Genomic DNA, 22,052 nt, shown 5'->3' with positions numbered 1-22,052 from the left:
AGTCTATCATGCTAGAACAAAGCACATTGAGGTGCATTATCACTATGTGCGAGAGAGGGTTTTACTAGGTCTTATTGATCTAGTTTATGTCAGCACAGAGGATCAGGTAGCTGACATATTCACGAAGGCATTGGGCGCAGAGAAGCTGCGCAAGTTCAGAGACCTGCTTGGTGTGCAGGAATTGGGATTGAGCTCGAGGGGGAGTGTTGAGATATCGAGCTCCACTCGTGATACGCCAGGGTGACCGTTGTATATTTATGTCACCGACTTGTCAGTTGCAGACGCGGTTGGTACACCGCCCATGAATAATAGCTACATGATAGCTATCCTTATCTACTCTAGTTCGTGGCTCAGTTAGTATGCCACCTTAGTTAGTTGAGTTTGGTTTGAGACCCATATATAGGGTTCTTCTATTTCTTTGTACTTGAGTTCTTTTGGCTTACACAACTAAGAAGAGGAAAACTGTTTTCAGCCTCCACCCTTGTGTGTCTTCCCCCATTTTGCAAGCAAGAAAGCTTCAAGCGAGACTCCTTCCTTCTCTCCCACAATCTTGACACCTGGTTGGGCTAGGCCGGCTTGCTCAAGGTCTACTGCTCCTATCCATTCCAACCAAGCACGATCACATTTCGTACACATAACTCCTTGGTCCACTCTAAGGGCCTGTCTCTTCTGCGGCTTAGCATCTGCCCGTATCTGCTCAATTTCTCGCCCTTCAGTGTCGTATTCTATGGTATCCACCTCACCCTCACTTTCATCATCGAAGGATTGGCAATCTTCATATTCATCACAGGAATCTTTATCGCTCGACTGCTCATCGTCTCCCAAGGCTTACTCTCCCTTGTCTTGTTGCTCGGGAACCAAAGCCCAGTTATACCTGAGGTTCAGTTCGTGTACCCTGGTCCACTTCCACTCGGACTCTTCCAAGAGGTCCTGGAGTGGCTTGAGGTTGGAGGCTGCGTTGCCTGCCAGTCGGTCCGTTAAGTGCTCCAGTATTCCCTGGAGTTCCCTCTTGTTGGAAGGTACTTGGAAGATGACAGGCTTAGGCCCTTCATGGAGGCTTGCTGCCATCATGTAGACAGGTGTAGAGAGTGTTTTGTTTGGCTTGCCAAATGTTTTGATAGCCTGCTCGTACACCTCATGGTCTGAGAACGGCAGGTCAAGTGTAGCAAGAACGTGCATCCAATCCCGCTCGTCCTCTGGGCATGGGATATACTTAGTTAAGGACCCATAGGGTTCCTTGACCTGAGTGTTCCCTTTGAGCATAGTAGAGATGGCGTCTAGGTGGACTGGCGAGGTCTTCCAAGTGTCCATCTCTATTTTTACGGCATCAGTTTGGTTGCCAAGGAAGATCAGGCTGTTACCCCAATCTTCGATAACTCTAGCATTACGCATCTAGGGTCGACCCAATAGGATATCATAGTCCACTCCCTTCATGACTATAAAGTCGACAGAGAACTAGACTCCTGCAATCTTTACTGGCCAATTCTTCAAGACCCCGAATGGCTTCACTCGCATACCGTTTGCTAGCGTGACATTAAACCGAGCAGCTTTGATAGGCGGGTTTCCCCATGTCTGCAGCACTGCGTGGCTAAGCACACTAACCCCAGCTCCCGTGTCTACAATTCCCTTCCTCGTTGCGTCCCCCAGGGCTAGGACTGGCAGGACTGCGTGCATCTCCGAGCCCTCCCAGAAGGCGTTGACGTGCAAGGATTTAGGCTCGGAGTGTAGCGTCAAACTTGGCAATTGTGTTTCCGCATCCTGGTCTTAAGGATCTGCCGGGGCCTGCTCTTGCGGTCCCTCAACCCACTGCTTGAGGTCTTGCCATAGGGTAGGGTGCTGCTTAAGCAGATCTCCCAGGCCAAACGTTATAGGGGTGGTCACTAGCGTGGTCAGGAGATTGCTAAACACTCGTCCTTCCCTTAGCCTAGACTATCCGGGCCAATGGCCGCGACTGATCTGCGGCTCTGTTGCGTCTAGGCTTGGCCTCAATGGCATTGCTTGTGGCATAGTAGCCACGACTGACTTAGGTTGGGTGGTGATATTGGCGTGCTTATGCTGGAGAGATCATCGATCTCGTCCTCCGTGATGGGTTCAACATCCTTGAGGTGCTGTTAAGCCTCCCTCACCCATTCCTTCACCTTTTCTATGGCCTCTAATTGCCGCTTGGGGTGTGGGTATTCCCCTATCTTAGCGCTTCCCTTTTGGGCAGTTTTAGGGGCTGAAGTCTCTGCCTCTGCGTCTGAGACTTTCTTCCCGTGAGGTAAGGTCGTAACACTGTCGGTTTTTTAGTGCGACCTTAGCCTCCGATCTCTTCTTTTTCCGCCCACGGCTTTTCTTTCCTACTGAGGTCGCGTCAAGATTGCTAGGTCCTGGCAGAGAGATGCCGGCCTTCTTCGTTTGTGCTCGGGTCATAACTCGCAAGGGAATAGGTGTGGCCTCCCCATCGGGGTTTTCAACACCGAACAGCCCTAATGGGACGGATGGCAAATTAGCTGAACTGGAGGGTGACTTCCGTTTTGGGTAGTCTATGAAAAGATGGGTGATTCCGCACTCTGCGCACCTTTGGTCAGCTTTGTCCCTGTTTTGCTGCTCTCTTTCGGGGCAGCGCGAAGAGACATGACCTGGATGTCCACACGTCCAACAAGTGACCGGATCCTGTGGCTGCCCTCCTAGGCCTCTACCCCATCCTCGTCCTAATGCCATCACCGGCACAGGTCGATAATCCATGAGGACCGCGTTACCCTCGTCGTCATGCGAGACGTAAGGGTATATGTAGGTCTCTTCGTCACTGGGCTCCTCCACGTAGTGTATGGGAGCGTCGCTCCAGTGGGTGGGTCACATAGGGACTAGGCAGTCTCAGAATGCCGGTAGGATTTATGTCCAGCCTAGGGACATCTGGTTTCATATTGTTAGGCGCATTAGGGCTAGTGGGGCTCCCTGTCCGAAGAATGGATGCGGCCTGTTAGCTGGATAAGGCTGGCTGTAGGGTTGCGCGTATGGTAGTCTTCGTGGTAGTCTACAGTGTGTGGCATCGTGGCCGAACCTACCGCAGTTAGCGCAGGGTCTTGACCTAGGGTCTTGACACTCTACTGGCAGGTGGTTTCCTCCACAGTACACGCATTGGACGTGCGGACGCGTCGGTCGCCTCAACATGTCTTGTATTTTGGCCAATTCCGTCTTGACCTCGGCCAAGCCGTGGTCCGTCTCGGTGGTCTTTCCCTTATCTTGGGATGATGGTTTTGATCGCTCGCTAGAGGTTGACGTTCGCTCTAAACTCCGTGGGTTGGTTTCTTCTAGGTTTGAGCTCCTGGAGCTCTGCTCTTTCAGCTGGTCATCGACCCTGATGGCTTCCTCAAAAACCCTAGCCACCACGTCTCGTTGCAAGCTTGAGTTGCCTGCCAGTGCCTTGTACAATTCCTCATCTCGAATTCCGCTGATGAATACAGTCGATACTGCCCTGTCAGTCGGTCTCTCGCCTAAGGGGATTCTTTTAAGGAGGCTTCTCACGTGGGTCACATAGTTGCGGATGCCCTCCTTCTCCTTCTGCTTGACATTCATCAGGCGTACTAGCAGGTTGTCAGAGTATCCGGGTTCAGCAAACCTCTTGACAAAAAGGTCCTTGAGGTTATTGAAGTTGGCTCGTTCTATGGCGTCCAAGCTTGTATACCACGTCCTACCCTTATCGCTTAAGCAAAGTCCGAATGCTTGCGAACGTTGAGCCTGGTCGTTGAGGCCATTGGCTTCGCAGACTTGCTCAAACTGCTCGACGAAGCTGTACGGGTCGTCAAGTGGCTGGTACTTGTCGAGTTGCATGGCGACAATAGGTATTTTGCTTGGCTCTTTGAGTCCTGGTTTGCCCCCAACCCTGTAAGTAGCGATGTTGCTAGCGCAGTGGCACTCTGCTCTACCGCGGTGTTATCAAGCAGCTGTTTCATGAGGAGCTCGCCCAACGTCAGGTCTTCCTCTAGTGCTCTTTCCTGGTCTGTTCGGTTCCGACCAGCCAAGTTCAGCACTCGCTGCACCTCATGCAGCTCCATGCTTTGCCTTAGGCTCCTGGCTTGTTGGTCCCTATTATACTCGGCTATGCCCTGCAATGCCTTGCGGGCTAGCCTTCTCTCCTCCTCTAGGTCCGCAATGATTGCATCTGCCGTCCTGCCACGGTGCTCGTACCGGGCATGTGCATCGTAACTGCTCACCATCTGTTGTATAGCTTCTCGGAATGCGCTCACATCGAGCTCCCCTGTAAACCGATGGTCTGAGCCTCCCTCTGTCATGGTTGAATTCTTGCACCTGGTCGTGAGACACATCCTTGTCGTTGACGCTCCTTGCTTGATTCTACCCTGCGCTTCGCGTGTTTGCCTATACCTTGGGTCTTCTCCTATTGGTGGGTTTTTTTGAGCGATTTATCTGAGTGAGTTCCTTTAATTTTTGAATGCAGTGCTCAACTTATGGTCACTCGTGAGTGTGTTGTTCCTTGTGCACTTGTGCTCAATCAGGCTTTCAGCTTTCCTAAGTGTACTTCAAGTGCAGAAATTCAACATGAGTGCTGCGAGCAATTCCCTGGCGTCTCACTCACTCTCGCTCGTTTCGGGCCTCATAGGCTTTGCTACTCCAGTCCTGGCTGTTCTATGGGTTCTAGGGTCTTGTGCTACTTCCTGTGGTTCGCGCGGGGGTGGGTCGCTGGGGAGTGCCCCAGTGTGTCCCTAGATGGGTCAGGTTTTTGTTTTGGTTTGACTCTGGGAATCGGACGTCCGATTTACCAGTGGTCCGATTTACCAGTGGTCCGATTCTGGGAATCGGACCAGGTGTATCAGGGCTGAGTGGCAGTCTCAAGGTCCGAGTGTCCGATTCTCAAAAATCGGACAGGCAAGTGTTCGATGAATCGGACAAGGGGGGTCCGATTCTGGGCTGGTGGTGGTCCGATTCGTCCGAATGGTCCGATCGAACAGGGTGGTCCAATTTCTAGAATCGGGCAGACTGGTCCGAGTGTCCGATCCTGGTGGTCCGATTATGGGCGGGTCCGATTCTGGGAATCGAACCGGGCAGGTGGTCCGATTGGTGACGTGTATTAATTCGTCCGATCGGACAGGGTGGGTCCGAGCCAAAGCGTCCGAGTCAGACAGCTTGGTCCGATTCTAGTAGTCGGACGGGTTGGTCCGATCGGACGGTTGTCCGAGTGTCCGATTCTGGGAATCGGACACTGGGTCGGACGTCTGAGTCCGTCGGTCCGATGAGCTTGCGCACACGGATTCGCCCAAATATCTCCAGATGTCTATTACTATTGACCACGAAATTCACTAGCGATGGAGTTGGAGTGGTGAGGGGGAGATCGGTTACCTGGGGATCACCGAATGCAATGTCCCCCGTGCCCTGGTCGATCGGACGGTTGCCAAACTCGCTCTCTCTCTCTCACTCTCTCTCTCACTCTCCGTTGGTTGGAAATGGGGGTTCTCTTGCCCTTCCGGAATTTATACCCTGATGGTCCTTCCCTGAACACTACAGATCCCTCTCCTGGAGTTTCCTACGCAGTTACCTTCGCATTTACTCTATTTTCCCCCTGTTTTCTGCGATTTTCTCCCTGTTTCACATCAGCAACCCTCTGCCTCTTCATGTGTGATTTCCTACTGTTAATCTACCCTAAACACAACATAAATCGAAAGCAAAACACTGAACTAGTTTCTCCATGTTTTCCAATCATCAACAACTAGAATATCCCAAAATACTTACCTGTTCTGAAGATCGAAAACACCCAACTTCCTACCTATCTCAAGCTCCGTTTCGGGGATAAATACCCTACTTCCATGCTCGATATGAGGCGCGCAAGTGCTCAAGCTTAAATCCGTTGGTCTCGGCAACGGAACCAAAATGTGGGAGCTTTCACTCAATTGGATCCAAAAGCTGAGAAGTGTATCTTTATTGGTTACTCTCTCCAGCAAAAAGGGTATAGATGCTATAACCCTTCTACTCGTAAGTTTACAGTGAGCAGAGATGTTGTTTTTTATGAGATGAGTAGCTGGTATAAACCAGTAAATGTGATTGATGATGTAGATGCACAAAATGGTAATGCTGCACAGAATTCACAGCAGAGCGTCCTCTAGCAGTCGTTCACATTCTTCGCCATGGACAGGCAGATTGAGATCAGGAGAATCTTCTCAAAGCAATGCAGATAGTGGTATGCAGGTATCACGAAAAGGAAAAGAGAAGGTTGATCAGCCCATGTTTGATATGAATGCAGGTCACTCTTATGTGGATGGTGAATCCAGTGGCTCAGAACAGAGCATTGATGATAGGTTGGGTATTCCTTCTATTGTTACACCTGGAGTAAGGAAGACCAGGGATGTTTTGAGAGCACCTGGGAGTGAACCTATTTTGCGCAGGTCTACGAGAGCTAGAAATCCTGTGGATAGGCTGAAATATAATGGATTTACAGCCATTCACTATGCATATATGGTCAAAGTGATACAGGAATCAGAACCCACTTCTTTTGAGCAAGCCATGGGAAAAGAAAAATGGGAGAAAGCCATGGATGAAGAAATGGATGCCTTGGAAGCAAATGCTACATGGAAATTGGTACCTTTGCCTAAAGGTAAGAATGCAATTGGCTGTAAGTGGGTTTATAAGGTGAAGCACAATGCAGATGGTTTTGTGAACAGATACAAGGCAAGATTAGTAGTCAAGGGATATGCACAAACATATGGCATTGACTATGAAGAAACATTCAGTCCGGTTGCAAGGATGGCAACCGTAAGAGCAGTCATTGCTATGGCTGCATCAAAGGGATGGTCTTTACATCAGATGGATGTAAAGAACGCCTTCTTGCATGGTGATTTGCAAGAAGAGGTCTATATGGAGTAGCCAACAGGTTATGTGCATGCTATTCATCCTGAGTTTGTTTGCAGGTTGAAGGAAGCATTGTATGGCTTGAAGCAAGCACCTAGAGCATGGTCTGACAAGATAGGACAGTATCTTGTCACTATTGGCTTTCAAATTTCCAAGGCAGATTTCTCACTTTATGTGAGAAAAACAGAGAAAGGTATTATGCTACTTGTCATTTATGTTGATGATTTGATTATGACAGGTGACAGTGATGAAGATATCCTTCATGTGAAAATGCTATTGAAGCAGAAGTTTGAGATGAAGGATTTGGGAGAGCTGCGTTATTTCTTGGGCATTGAGGTGATTAGATCACCAAGTGGGATACAGCTCTTGCAGAGGCAGTATGGATTGGACATGCTGTCCAAATATGGAATGACAGGCTGTAAGCCTATTTCAATTCCTTTGGAGCAAAATGTGAAGCTGAGCACAGATGCAGGCGAGCTTCTAGAAGACCCTACTATGTACAAACGCATAGTAGGAAGTTTGATTTATATGACTATTACCAGGCCAGATTTGAGCTATGTTGTTGGATTGGTAAGTCAGTTTATGCAGGCTCCAAGGAAACCACATTTGGATGCGGCTAGACACATACTCAGGTATGTGAAGTCCACATTGCAGTATGGACTATTTTATGAGACTGGGGTTCAGATACAGTTGCATGGATACACTGATGCTGATTGGGCTGGTAGTATTTCAATAGCATTTTCACATGAAGGATATCTTCATCACTGTCACCTGTCATAATCAAATCATCAACATAAATGACAAGTAGCATAATACCTTTCTCTGTTTTTCTCACATAAAGTGAGAAATCTGCCTTGGAAATCTGAAAGCCAATAGTGACAAAATACTGTCCTATCTTATCAGACCATGCTCTAGGTGCTTGCTTCAAGCCATACAAGGCTTTCTTCAACCTGCAAACAAACTCAGGATGAACAGCATGCACATAACCTGGTGGCTGCTCCATATAGACCTCTTCTTGCAAATCACCATGCAAGAAGGAATTCTTTACATCCATCTGATGTAAAGACCATCCCTTTGATGCAGCCATAGCAATGACTGCTCTTACAGTTACCATCCTTGCAACTGGACTGAATGTTTCTTCATAGTCAATGCCATATGTTTGTGCATACCCCTTGACTACTAATCTTGCCTTGTATCTGTTCACAGGACCATCTGCATTGTGCTTCACCTTATAAACCCACTTACAGCCAATTGCATTCTTACCTTTAGGCAAAGGTACTAACTCCCATGTAGCATTTGCTTCCAAGGCATCCATTTCTTCATCCATGGCTTTCTCCCATTTTTCTTTTCCCATGGCTTGCTCAAAAGATGTGGGTTCTGGTTCCTGTATCACTTTGACCATATATGCATAGTGAATGGCTGTAAATCCATCATATTTCAGCCTATCCACAGGATACCTAGCTCTGGTAGACCTGCACAAAGTAGGTTCACTCCCAGGTGCTCTCAAAACATCCCTGGTCTTCCTTACTCCAGGTGTAACAATAGAAGGAATACCCAACTCATCATCAATGCTCTGTTCTGAGCCACTGGATTCACCATCCACATTAGAGTGACCTGCATTCACATCAAACATGGGCTGATCAACCTTCTCTTTTCCTTTTCGTGATACCTGCATACCACTATCTGCATTGCTTTGAGAAGATTCTCCTAATCTCAATCTGCCTGTCCACGGCGAAGAATGTGAACCACTGCTAGAGGACGCTCCAGGTCCACTAATATTTTGTGACTGCTGCTGTGAATTCTGTGCAGCATTACCATTTTGTGCATCTACATCATCAATCACATTTACTGGTTTATACCAGCTACTCATCTCATCAGAAACAACATCTCTGCTCACTGTAAACTTACGAGTAGAAGGGTTATAGCATCTATACCCTTTTTGTTGCAAAGAGTAACCAATAAAGATGCACTTCTCAGCTTTTGGATCCAACTTGGATCTCAACTCATCTGGCACATGTACATAGGCAATGCAACAAAAAATTTTCAAATGAGAAATATCTGGTTTCCTACCAGTATACCTCTCCTTTGGAGTCATCCCATGTATTGCTGCAGTGGGAGTCCTGTTCATTATATAGACAGTTGTAGCAACTGCTTCAGCCCAATAAAAATCTGGCAAGTCTTTTTCATTGAGCATGGCACAAGATACCTCTCCAATATGCCTGTTTTTCCTTTCTGCAATTCCATTTTGTTGTGGGGTATAACTGCATGAATATTGCTGCTTTATGCCATGCTCCTGCAAGAACTTTGCAAACTCATTTGAGAGGTACTCTCCCCCTCTATCTGACCTTAGGCATTTTATTTGCAGACCTGTTTCTTTTTCAACCATAGCTTTAAGGGTTTTGAAATGCCCAAAAACTTCACTTTTCTTTTTCATAAAATACACCCAAACTTTTCTGCTATAGTCATCAATAAAAGTGACAAAATAATGACAGCCTCCAAGAGATGCAGCTTTAGTAGTCCACACATCAGAGTGGATTAATTCCAATGGCTTCTCACTCTCTTGAACATGTCTAGGAAATGGTTTCCTTGCCTGTTTTCCAAACTGACAGGCTTCACATACCTTATGCATTTCTGCAACCTTTAATTTTGGCAATCCTGCAACAATATTTTGGGCCTGCATTGATTTAAGTCGCTGTACATTAACATGACCAATGCGTTTATGCCAGATATCAATATCTGTAACTACACCGGTCCCATGTGCAAACATTGCTGCACTCAATTCAGACATGTCTGCATCCAAAGTAAACATTCTGCCCTTCTTCTTTCCTTTTGCTATCAAGCGACCTTTATTTTTCATATCCTCAACAAAGCATCCATGAGGATTAAATCTAACCTGCAAGCCCTGCTCAACCATTTGACCAACAGAAACCAGATTCTTCGTGATATTCGGGACATGAAATACATTGGACAGGTATTTCTTTTTCCCATCCTGCATAGACAAGGGAATTTTTCCAATCTGCACAATAGGATGTGCAGTATCATCACCAGTCTCCACAAATCCTGGTTTTTCCATTTTTCTTGCATCCTCCATCCATTCTGCATGACCTGTCATGTGGTTTGATGCACCTGAGTCAACATACCATGCATCATTGCTTTCTTCTGCACTTGTCACAAAATTGTTCATGTGCTGCACCATGAACAAATGCTCATTTCTCTCATCACCCTGTCTGCTAGAAGATGCATAATTCCCTTGTTGCAGTTTTCCATTCATGATGTCATTCTGCTTTTTATAGCAGTCTTTAGCCATATGACCCATTTTACCACAGTAGTAGCATTCAACATTACTATTTGCATTTTGACCTCTTTGCTATCCACCACGACCTCTTTGGCTCCCCCTGCCTCTAAAGTTACCACGTCCTCCTCCATAGGACTGGTTTTCTTGAGTTTGCTGCATATTCTGATTTCTGCCACGGCCTCAAATCGGCCTCCTCTACCTCTGCCTCTACCTCTTCCAGCATTTGAGTAAAAGACAGCTTCTTTTGAAGTTCCTTCTGAAGAAGATGCACCACCATTTCTTTGCTCCTCAGAAATTAGAAGAGCAATCAGCTCCTCAAAATCAGGAAATCTTTCACGAACTGAAATGGATGTCCGAAACTGTGCATAATCCTTTCCTAGACCATTCAAGGTCACAGAAACTAAATCATCATCTTCCACTGGTGACCCGATGGAAGCAAGTGCATCTGCAATCTTTTTCACTTTCATGTGGTAGTCATTGATGCTCATATTTTCTCTTTGCACATTATGCAACTCTTGCTTGAGCTGCATTTTCCTGGCTTGCGTATTTGTGCTATACATTTTTGACAAAGTATCCCATGCCTCCTTTGGCGTACTTGCATCTTGAATATGCACAATCATAGAGTCTGAAATGCTGATAGACAGCCAGTACATAACTTTCCTTGCTCTCTCATGCCATGTTTTAAATGCCTGCATTTGCTGTTGATTGGGAACATCAGGAAGAACTGGTTCTTCTTCATTTCCTACAACAAATTCCCAATATCCTTTTCCCATAAGGAAATTCGTCATTCTAAACTTCCATGCTTGGAAGTTGTTCTTGTCAAGCTTTTCAGTGACAATCTGTGAAAGAGAATCAGATGCCATTACAGAACACTGCAAAAAATTCTGTCACTGCAAAAAACACAGCTTCACCCTCACAAGGGAAAATCTGCAAAACTGGCGAAAGTGGTATTTGACCACACAATCACTTCCTAGTGACGATTTTGCATCAACAGGTAATAGGGATGATTCTGTAACTCCCAATGTCTCTGCGCATAAGCATACGATGCAATTTCTACAGTAACTTTTTACCGACCTGTAGAACAGTGGCTGCACAATATAAAACTGGGCCTTTTTCTGAGTGCGTGCGAAGGGCGTCTCAACCTGAGACAATGCACTCCTGCACTTTCCGGCTATGCTACCTGCAGAGATCTGCTCCCGAAACAGAAAATGAAAGCAACATTGCTCCTCTTGCCAGAACACCGCGAGCTTGGCTTGCTTTCTTGAGCTCCTTACCACGAACAAGGATCTGGTACCATGTCAAGATTGTGGGAAAGAAGGAAGGAGTCTCGCTTGAAGCTTTCTTGCTTGCACAATGGGGGAAGACACACAAGGGTGGAGGCTGAAAACAGTTTTCCTCTTCTTAGTTGTGTAAGCCAAAAGAACTCAAGTACAAAGAAATAGAAGAACCCTATATATGGGTCTCAAACTAAACTCAACTAACTAAGGTGGCATACTAACTGAGCCACGAACTAGAGTAGATAAGGATAGCTATCATGTAGCTATTATTCATGGGCGGTGTACCAACCGCGTCTGCAACTGACAAGTCGGTGACATAAATACACAACGGTCACCCTGGCATATCACGAGTGGAGCTCGATATCTCAACAAGGCTGTAAGCCTATTTCAGTTCCTTTGGAGCAGAATGTGAAGAGCACAGATGCAGGTGAGCTTCTGGAAGACCCTACTATGTACAGACGCATAGTAGGAAGTTTGATTTATATGACTATTACCAGGCCAAATTTGAGCTATGTTGTTGGATTGGTAAGTCAGTTTATGCAGGCTCCAAGGAAACCGCATTTGGATGCAGCTAGACGCATACTCAGGTATGTGAAGTCCACATTGTAGTATGGACTATTTTATGAGACTGGGGTTCAGATACAGCTGCATGGATACACTGATGCTGATTGGGCTGGTAGTATTTCTGATAGACGATCTACCAGTGGATATGTGTTCTCTTTTGGGAGTGCTGCAGTCACTTGGAGCAGCAAGAAACAGCCTACAGTTGCCTTGTCGAGCACAGAGGCCGAGTACAGGGGTGCAGCAATGACTGCATGTGAGGTAGCTTGGTTGCATAAGCTACTTTATGATATGCATCAGCCTACAGATGGGCCAGTTGTCATTTATTGTGACAACATGAGTAGTATACACTTGGCAAATAACCCAGTCTATCATGCTAGAACAAAGCACATTGAGGTGCATTATCACTATGTGTGGGAGAGGGTATTACTAGGTCTTATTGATCTAGTTTATATCAGCACAGAGGATCAGGTAGCTGACATATTCACGAAGGCATTGGGCACAGAGAAGCTGCGCAAGTTCAGAGACCTGCTTGGTGTGCAGGAATTGGGATTGAGCTCGAGGGGGAGTGTTGAGATATCGAGCTCCACTCGTGATATGCCAGGGTGACCGTTGTGCATTTATATCACCGACTTGTCAGTTGTAGATGCGGTTGGTACACCGCCCATAAATAATAGCTACATGATATCTATCCTTATCTACTCTAGTTCGTGGCTCAGTTAGTATGCCACCTTAGTTAGTTGAGTTTGGTTTGAGACCCATATATAGGGTTCTTCTATTTCTTTGTATGAGACTTCTTTTTGGCTTACACAACTAAGAAGAGGAAAACTGTTTTCAACCTCCATCTTTGTGTGTATTCCCCCATTGTGCAAGCAAGAAAGCTACAAGTGAGACTCCTTCCTTCTCTCCCACAATCTTGACAAATATTACATTCTCTCCCCCTTGGAGGAATCGAGATGTCCTCGTCTCGAGATGAACTGGGGATATTGTTGGTTGAGAGTGCCCTCATCCATCCAAGTGGCATCCTCCTTGGGATAATTTTTCCACTGGACGAGGTATTCTCTCAAGGTTCTGGATCTTAGTTGTCTCTCCTAGCATCTAAGATCCTGTCAGGCCGTAGCTCAAGGACTCCTTGGCTAGGCATTACAACTTGCTGGTCATTAAGTACATGGCTAGGATTAGGTACATACTTCTTCAATAGGATGATATGGAATACATTACGAACCTTTAAGTTCTCAGGGAGTTGCAGTCTATAAGCATTGGATCCTAGGCATTTGAGGATCTTGTATGGCCCACAATACCTTGGACTTAGCTTCTTGCAATCTCCTAAGGATAGAGAACTCTTCTTTGGCCATACGCGAATAAAGACCATGTCTCCTTCCTCGAAGATTCTATCTTGACGCTTCAAATCTGCGTATGCCTTCTGTCTATCCTTGGCGGCTTGGATATCTTGTCTTATTGACTTTACTTGGTCATCCATCTCTTCCAATATCTGCCTTGAAGCTTCAACCCTCAAGGTTGGATCTGAGAAGTTTAGAGGACTTCAACAGTCATGCCCATACAATGCTTGGAAAGGGGTCATCTGAATGGTTTGTTGGTAAGAAGCATTGTAGGAAAATTCAACCAAAGGCAAGTATTGAATCCACCTTTTTGGTTCACGGCAGCAATATGCCCTTAGCATATCCTCGATGACTTTGTTGACTTGCTCCATTTGGCCATCAGTTTGGGAATAGTAGGCTATACTAAAACATAGTTGAGTCCCAATGGCTTTGAAGATAACTCTCCAAAAGTGTGACGTGAAGAGAGAATCACAATCACTAATGATTCTTCTGGGTAACCCATGTAGCTTGAATATCTCCTTAATAAACAACCTTGCAATGTCTGAGGCTTTATTGTTTGTCTTAACTAGAATAAGGTGTGCAACCTTAGTAAGCATGTCAACCACAACCATGATGGAATTGTATCCTCCTTGAACTTGGGATAGGCCAACAACAAAGTCCATACTGATGAATTTCCATTTCATTTGGGAAATGTCAAGTGGTTGCAACTTTCCAGGCATTTTGACATGTTCGGCTTTGATACATTAACAAGATAAATACTCAGTGACATATTTGAGAATGTCACCTTTAAGCCTCTCCCAATAGTAGCTCTTCCTAACTGCATTGAGAGTCTTGGCATAGCCAGGAAGTCTTGAGAAAGGGGAATCATGAGGTTCCCACAGTATCATCTGCTTAAGTGACAGGCTTGCCGGTATGCATAATCTCATTCGATAGTAGACAAGTCCACTACTGATAGAGAATTCATGATACTTAGCCTGTAGCTTTTGGTCCTGGTCCTTGATAGGGATCTCCCTTAGCATCTTTTGATAGGCTGGATCATGGCATGCTTCTTCTTTAGCTAGCTCAAGTATTGGGTTGTTTGGCATGGATACCTTTGTAGCTAGAGATCTAGCTGTTGATGGATTTTGCAAGATTAGAGAATTAAGGAATGCCTTGTAACTAAGAGCGTCGGCAACTACATTCTCCTTTCCCGGTCGGTATTTGATTTTAAAATCATACTCCTCCAGTACTTCAATCCACCAACGTTGCCTCATGTTGAGCTCATTCTGGGTAAAGATCCACTTGAGGCTTTTATGATCTGTCACTAGAGTAAACTTGTTACCCAACAGGTAGTGTCTCCAAAGCTTTAGAGCATGGATGATAGCTAATAGTTCTAGATCATGGGTAGCATAATTCTTCTCATGGCTCTTCAGTTTCCTTGAAGAGTATGCTATAGGATGACCGTCTTGCATGAGCACACATCCTAAGGCAAGCGTGCTAGCATCCGTTACTACTTCGAACTCCTTTTACTGAGGTCCAGAAGCTTCAGTATAGGTGTTGATACCAAACTTTACTTTAATCTATCAAAGCTAGTTTGTTCTGCAGTTGACCATGCAATGGATGTTTGCTTCTTCAGTAGATCCGTCAGAGGTGCTGCAATCAAAGCATAGTTTTTTATAAAGAACCTATACCATCCTGTCAATCCAAGAAAATTGCGTATTTCTTTTACAGTTGTTGGTATTGGCCATTCTAGAACATCTTTGACTTTGGCCGGATCCACTAAGATTCCTTCCAATGATACGATGAATCCTAGATATTCAATCTGACGTTTGAAGAATGCACACTTTTTCATCTTAGCATAGACCTTGTGTGCCTCATTGTCTCAAGGACAATCCGAAGTTGGGGTTCATGATCTTCTTCCCGTTTAGAATAGAATGAAGTGTCTTCGAAGAAGACGAGTACGAAGTCATCAAGATATGGCCTAAAGATATCCTACATTAACCTGTTGAAGGTGACAGGCACATTCGTAATCTCGAATGACATAACTAGAAACTCAAAGTGTCCATATCTTGTGTTGAAGGCCGTCTTTGGGATATCTTCTTCCTTGATCCTTATCTGATAGTAACCAGACCTGAGATCAATCTTGGAGAAGATCTTCGCACCTTGAAGATGATCAAGAAGCTCATCTATTCTAGGAATAGGGTACTTGTTCTTAACAGTTGATTGATTCAACCCTCTGTAATCAATACACAGTCGAAGCATTCCAACTTTCTTTTTTTGGAACAGTACTGGAGCTCCCCATGGTGAACTGCTAGGATAGATATAGCCTTGATCTAGCAGTTGCTTGAGTTGCTCCTTCAGCTCAATTGCTTCAGGGATGGACATCCTATAAGGTCTCTTTGCAATTGGCACAGCTCTTGGCACTAGCTTGATCTCATGATCCACTTCTCTTTGAGGTGGGAGTTCTGTCAGCTGTTCAGGAAATACGTCTGCATACTCCTTTAGCCATGAAGGTTCTTCACTAGACTCATGCTTCTGATCTAACTTATTGAGCTTAATCAAGTAGATAGGTAGTCCCTTCCTAACTCCCTTTATAATCTGAGATGCTTTGGCCAATTGAATTTTCGGCTTTCCGGCCTCACCTTGAGTTGTGACTAATTCTCCTTCAGATTTTTGAAAGGAAACTTGGCCCTTTCCACAATGAATGTGGGCATCCTTAGGTTTAAGCCAATCCATTCCGAGTAAACACTCATGGATACCTAGGTTCATGACTCTGAATTTAACCAAAGTCGTCTTTCCTCCCAGAAAGAATTCCACCTTAGCAGTTTGCCTGGTACAAGTGACCTCATGACCATTTGCTAATTCCACAAGCAAGGTAGGTGCTTCTACTGTGGCTATTCCTAATCTTCTTGCACAAGCTGGTGAAATAAAGGAATGTGTACTGCCACAATCAATCAAGGTCTTGAAACCTTTACCTTGATAGTCCGATGGTATCTGAATCACCAAAAATTGGCGATTCGGGCCTTTCTTGTGAAGAGCGGCATGGATTGTCGCCCTTTCAAACTCTACTTCCATGGTCGGATCTTCTTCTTCACACATTTTTTTGTTGGCAACACAGGCGGTTCTTCCTCTGCCTCGGGTGGCAGCTCCTTGCCCATGGCCAGTTCCTTGGAAAGGTGCTTAGCGATGTCCTCCACCAAGCTTGGGACGTTGCCTCTTGAAATGACCGAGCTCATTGTAGTGGAAACAACGGAGATTTCGGCCATTGCTTTGGGTAGGGACAAAGTTGTTGACATTATTAATCCTTGCTTTCTTTCTTTGTCCCCGGTTTTGACATTGAACTCTCTTCACTTGGGGCCCATATGCTCCTCTGTTCTGGTCATTATAAGACCAAGTTTTGTTACTTCTTGGCCTAGCCTGCACCTCCTGAATTATGGGCACAGCTCGAATGAGTGCGTCCTGTAGATCTGTTGGTGGGCGCATCGATTCAAGATGAATATTCACTGGTGGGTTTAAACTAGCACAAAATTTCGACACCTGCTGTGTCATGTCCATCTGTGGCGCATATTAGAAGTGAAACAAATTTTGTGTAGTATGCGTCAAGAGTGAGTCCCAGCCATTTCAGCTCGTAGAACTCATTCATTTTCTGTGTGCGATATGCAGGTGGTAAGTATCTTCCTTGCACAGATTTCTTCAGCTTTTCCCAAGTAACGGATCCCTCCGAGATCCCTTGATCTCTGCACCATTGCTTCCACCAAAGCTTGGCTTCGCCGGTGAGCTTCAACTTGGCGAGCATAGCCTGATTGGCGGGTGCAGTACCGGCTAATTCAAAGTAATCTTCCATGAACTCTATCCAAATCTCTGCATCCGCTTGGACAATCCTATTTCTCCCGTCAAATTTTGGCGGCTTGATCTGCTTGAGAAGAAACTTCTTCTCCTGGATCACGGCCGTACTTGATGTAGGGGGCGAACTGGGAATCTGTACCTGGGGTTGTGCTTGGATAGAGGATTCTTAACGTTATAACTCGCTAATCGTTATGATTTATAATTCATACCCAATTTATCTATCAACCAAGAAACCTAGACACTTAACTTTTTATCAATTCTCATAGACAAGATAGACATTGATAAAAAGAAGTCTTATTCCATTTATATGGGTCTAGCCCTTTCGGAGTACAATATTTCCTGGGATGATAGAGCAACTGTTACATTTAGTTTAGAGAGAATAATGTTGTATTACATTTAGCTTCGGGAATTCGATAATAGTATGGTTTCGGGTCATGGATCTTCAGGAATCAGTAAGTCATCGGAAGATTAGGGTATTCGTTCGTTTGGTACCCATTCTTCTCGTAGCGTCCCAACATCTTGATCCTCGGCGAGGATTATGCGGGTCACTTTCTCGTATACATATGAGTTTTGCTCAACCCTCCGACCTTCAATATGTAAAGTTGAGTTTACATGAGCCTCCAAAAAAATGAATAGCTTCACGATCTTAAGGTCCTCCAACCACTTGATCCTCTTTAGGTTGGTTCGAAGGTATGTAAACCGTGGGCAGCTATATAGCAGATTCTTGAGTCACCCATCCAACTTCATTCCACGTACAAAGGCGATGGATTATAAATACAATCTAGGATGTTCATAATAACGATCCTTTGTCGATAATCCGAGGAATGCATCGCGGTCATAAACATGACTCGGAACACTAAGAACCTGTTCCATGCTTCATAATTCTACAAGCTTCTTAAAGCAAATGTAACGTGTCCACCTGTTCCCTTCAGGACACCTCTTAGCAGTCCATCGGAAAGGAGGTCTAGAAAGCTCCGCCCGGCACTCCCATGGAATGTTATGAGGTTTGTGATCTAGGACTTTCTGCGTCTACCACGTAGCAGAAGTATTCTGGCCGTTCCCACTTAGGACCGACCTGAATTAGGGTTTTCCCTAATGGTCATTTCCTAAACGGCAACTAGCGTCGAACCCCGAGCGAAATACTTTACGCAGAAATGCCAAGACCGAAGCGGATTCACGCTGCACTTGGTTCAAGGAGAATGGGAAACCAGAGGGAGGCAAGGCTCGACCTCTCTGCCATAAAGCATAGTCCCATTCTGTTCCCCTCAAACATCGTAAACCGGGATTATTATAACTTGGACTCTAGGTCAGCACCCTTGCTATTCATTATGATTGAGAAAAGTTCCCGGCCAACCGAGACCACTCATCCATAGGATGGACCCATGGCCACATCCACCGCACTTTCCTCAAGTTGTTTTAGTTGTCTAATTACCTACCACATTTAGTTGGACATGCATCAAGAAGCTTCCTTAATTAGCCTGTTAGGCACCATTTCCTTCACGTAATCTTAGCACTTGATATAGAAAAGCAATGTCAAACAAGTTCCTTTTCAACAGGTTATCATATTTATCTTTGGAATACATTCATAAAGTCCAGCCCGCATGCTTATCCATAATTTGCCGAAGGCTATCCAGCAATCCACAAGGATTAATAATCCAAGATTCCGCCCGTAGACTAGTTGCGGCCCTCTTGTGCAAGACCCAGAAGGCGAGGGATTTATGGCTAGAGCCCCCCCTCGCACCCAAGCGTCCTCCTGCTCCAAGTAGTGCTCAACGGAGAAACCTCATGCGGCGGGTTCGGTCCACCTTTCCGGCGCGGCTAATAACCCCCTTGGTTAGGGTCAAGTAGACAGTCGGGGGTAACTGAGGCTGCCTCTCCCTTCAGGCCTTCAACCTGAAGTATTAGATATCTTTTCATCCTTTAGTTCCTTGAGCAAACAAAGCAAACAGTGCTCTCTAAACTGTTACAAGCACAATCATTTCCAGTGGTCATTAATTTGCCAACTGCTAAGGAGTGAATCCTTCTCTTCGAATGCATCCAGCATTCGATCCGAGATCAATTGCAGCATGGCAAGATCCCCAAGGGTTTGTTTGTTAACCCTTATGTCCTTGGGTTAGGGCCGTACCCTATTAACCCAACTTAACCAATACCTTAGGTTCTATTAACAGTAAATCATGGCGACTATGTTGCTCCAAATTATTGATTGGTCCTTGCTTCCAAACAAATATCTAATTCCCTTATCTTGGCAACTTTTCCCAAGAAAGGTGATATAATAGGATGACTACTCATCCTCTTGCAAGTTAAACTTGCGCAAGAATCTGCCAATCTCATTCCGAGGAATTGGACATTCTCTTGCGATCAAACCACAAGATCATGCGATGTTGCAACTTGTTGCACAAGTGTCACATCTAATCCATGGGACTATTTCACCCATCGAACGGCGTCTTCTAATCACGGAATCATGATTAGATAAGAAACAGGGTTTAGGATGTCTTCATATCCAATCCATTCCCGATTGCACTAGGCTGACATCGTCGGTCCTAGGGGTTCCAACTCAATCTGAGTTTCATCTTTTTAACGAGTGATCTTTAGGGCAGAAACCCTAATTCATTTCTTGCAAGTACGTCCAATTGTCCCTACATTCTGTGAATGTGGGCAGGACTTTAGGGTCTGAAAGTTTTGACTTGGCAATAAGTGCGACTAGGTCAAGTCCTTAACGTGCTAAACCCTAGTTAGCACTTGGAGTGTATTGTATCAATTTAACCATCCTAAATGAATCCTTTGCAGTTTAGGTGTTTTGGGTAAACCAATTTACTTGTCTTACGACAAGAATGAGCCATTCCTAAAGAGGTTGTCTTGATCTAAGAGGGAAAAACTAGTTGCATTACGTCATAATTCATGTATGCACGTGATTCATTTCCTCTAGATTCTCAATCCCTAACTTTTCTTGTTAAGACCAAGCACATGTTAAAACTTCCATTGATCCTACTAGGACATGCATTCATGATTCATGCTACTAAGCTTTTAAGGTTTTATGTTAAAATGAACCATGCAGCCTTTCCCTAACTTCATTTCTAAATGAAATATTCGTACCCTGATTGAGCATTACGCAACCTTTCCTAACTACTACGTAGTTGAATGATATTTATGCCAATTGAAACTAGAGTTAACCTACTTCACATAGCCCTTAGAATCTTTCAATGCCTTGCAATTTCCTATGGTTGATAACTACTTTTTGTAATGAATCATTACGAAGAAGATTTGTCTGAAATTTGCGACATGCGACTTAATCTTTCCATGCATAACCAAAGGTGTGCTACAGTAATTTCGACTTTGTAATGATAGTCATTAGTTGTTCTAGATTTGTTACTTTGCAATGCACAAAGGCAACTTGCTAACAATGCATAGACATCTTATGTTCTTTTGCGTTCATTCCATTGAAAAATACAAATGACCAATCTTCAATCGTGAGTTACTTCTTTTAAAATAGCCAATGAATTTCAATTGCATCAACTAGGTGGTTTTGACAAGCATAAGTGCATCCTAATTCTGTGAATTAACCATGCATAATTGCAATACTTCGACGTAAATCAAAAATAGGAAGAGAACTTGGACTTGTGGGTTCGGTGAAATATCCACATGAATATTAGGATATGATCCTCTTGCGGTTGCACCTTGTGACTTTTAAGGAGCCATCGTGAATTCGACTTCTGGTTTACCTTTGTGGATTCAAACTTCTTGCCTTGGCTCGCAATCTTATGATCTTTAGCCGTCTCCCTCATACGTGCAAATCCCTTTGAGGTACGGCACCTTGACAGAAGTACCGATTTGTGGAATTTGTCTTTGGAAGGCCTTAGGGATCTTGTGAAGGCCCTTGCAAAAATGGAGGCTTGAGAGATTCTTCTCCTTGGAATTTCGACTAGGAATGGATTTTGTGGGCCTTGTGGAAAAGGGAACATTAAATCCCAAGCCTAGGGGCTTGTGGGTGATTGGTGGAAAGGGCTTTATACTTAATTTCTTCAAAATCCTGGGGGTTTAAGAAAATCCTCTTCAATGGGCTTATGGGGGAAATCAAGTGGGAAGGGGCTTAGAGAAACCCCTCTTCTTCTTTACAAGAATTGGGGGGAAAAACTAGGGATGGGCTTATGGGGAATTTTATAGGAAGGCCTTATAGGCTTCCTCTTAGAAGCTCGGGGGAGGGGGGGGCTTTTTGAAATTGGCTTTTGGAGGGTTCAATGGGAAGGGCCTTTAAAACTCGAGGGTAAAAATTGCTTGTGGTGGATGTAATGGGAAGGGGGGCTAAGAGAAGCCCCCTTAGAAGCTTCCAAGAAGCTTCTAAGAAGCTTTTGAGATGGGTGTAGGGCCACGTGGGAAAAAGGGGGGAATTAATAGCTTGATGGGGGCCAATAGGTGGAGTTGGCAGTAGCTGGTGGCATTTCAATTCGACGGCAGCTGGTGCAACTCCTCTACCCCACGGCGGCAGCTCCTTCCTCCTCCACGTCTACAATGGCAGTATCAAGCCTCCACAGTCTGGCACCGTCTGACAGCCTCTTCCTCCTCTCACGTCCCCTCCTACCCCCCCCCCCTAAGGGGGGTTTTTATAGTCTGGGGGAGAGGGGACCTCCCCCCCACGTGGCATGTTGCATGGCCCTCTTCCCCCACGTCCTCAAACAACACTGCTTGCCCATCCCCCCACACTCCCTCTCCTCCAGCACGGCATCTGCTGGGGGGAGAAGGAATAATAAATATAAAATAAAAATTTAAATGTTTATCCCAACATTATCCTCTTAACCTCCTCCCAAGAGGATGTTCACCTGCGGTTATGCGGGTTTTGAACCTCGGTCCCGATTTGCCAATGGGGATGTCATGATTCCTCGTGTACAGTTTATAGATTGCACTGTCAGTAACTTCAAT

Source organism: Lygodium microphyllum, unplaced genomic scaffold (assembly GCF_053477565.2).
Source record: "Lygodium microphyllum isolate KBCC unplaced genomic scaffold, Lygodium_microphyllum_v1.1.10 scaffold_48, whole genome shotgun sequence".
Lineage (NCBI taxonomy): Eukaryota > Viridiplantae > Streptophyta > Polypodiopsida > Schizaeales > Lygodiaceae > Lygodium > Lygodium microphyllum.
This window is presented reverse-complemented; position numbering follows the sequence as displayed.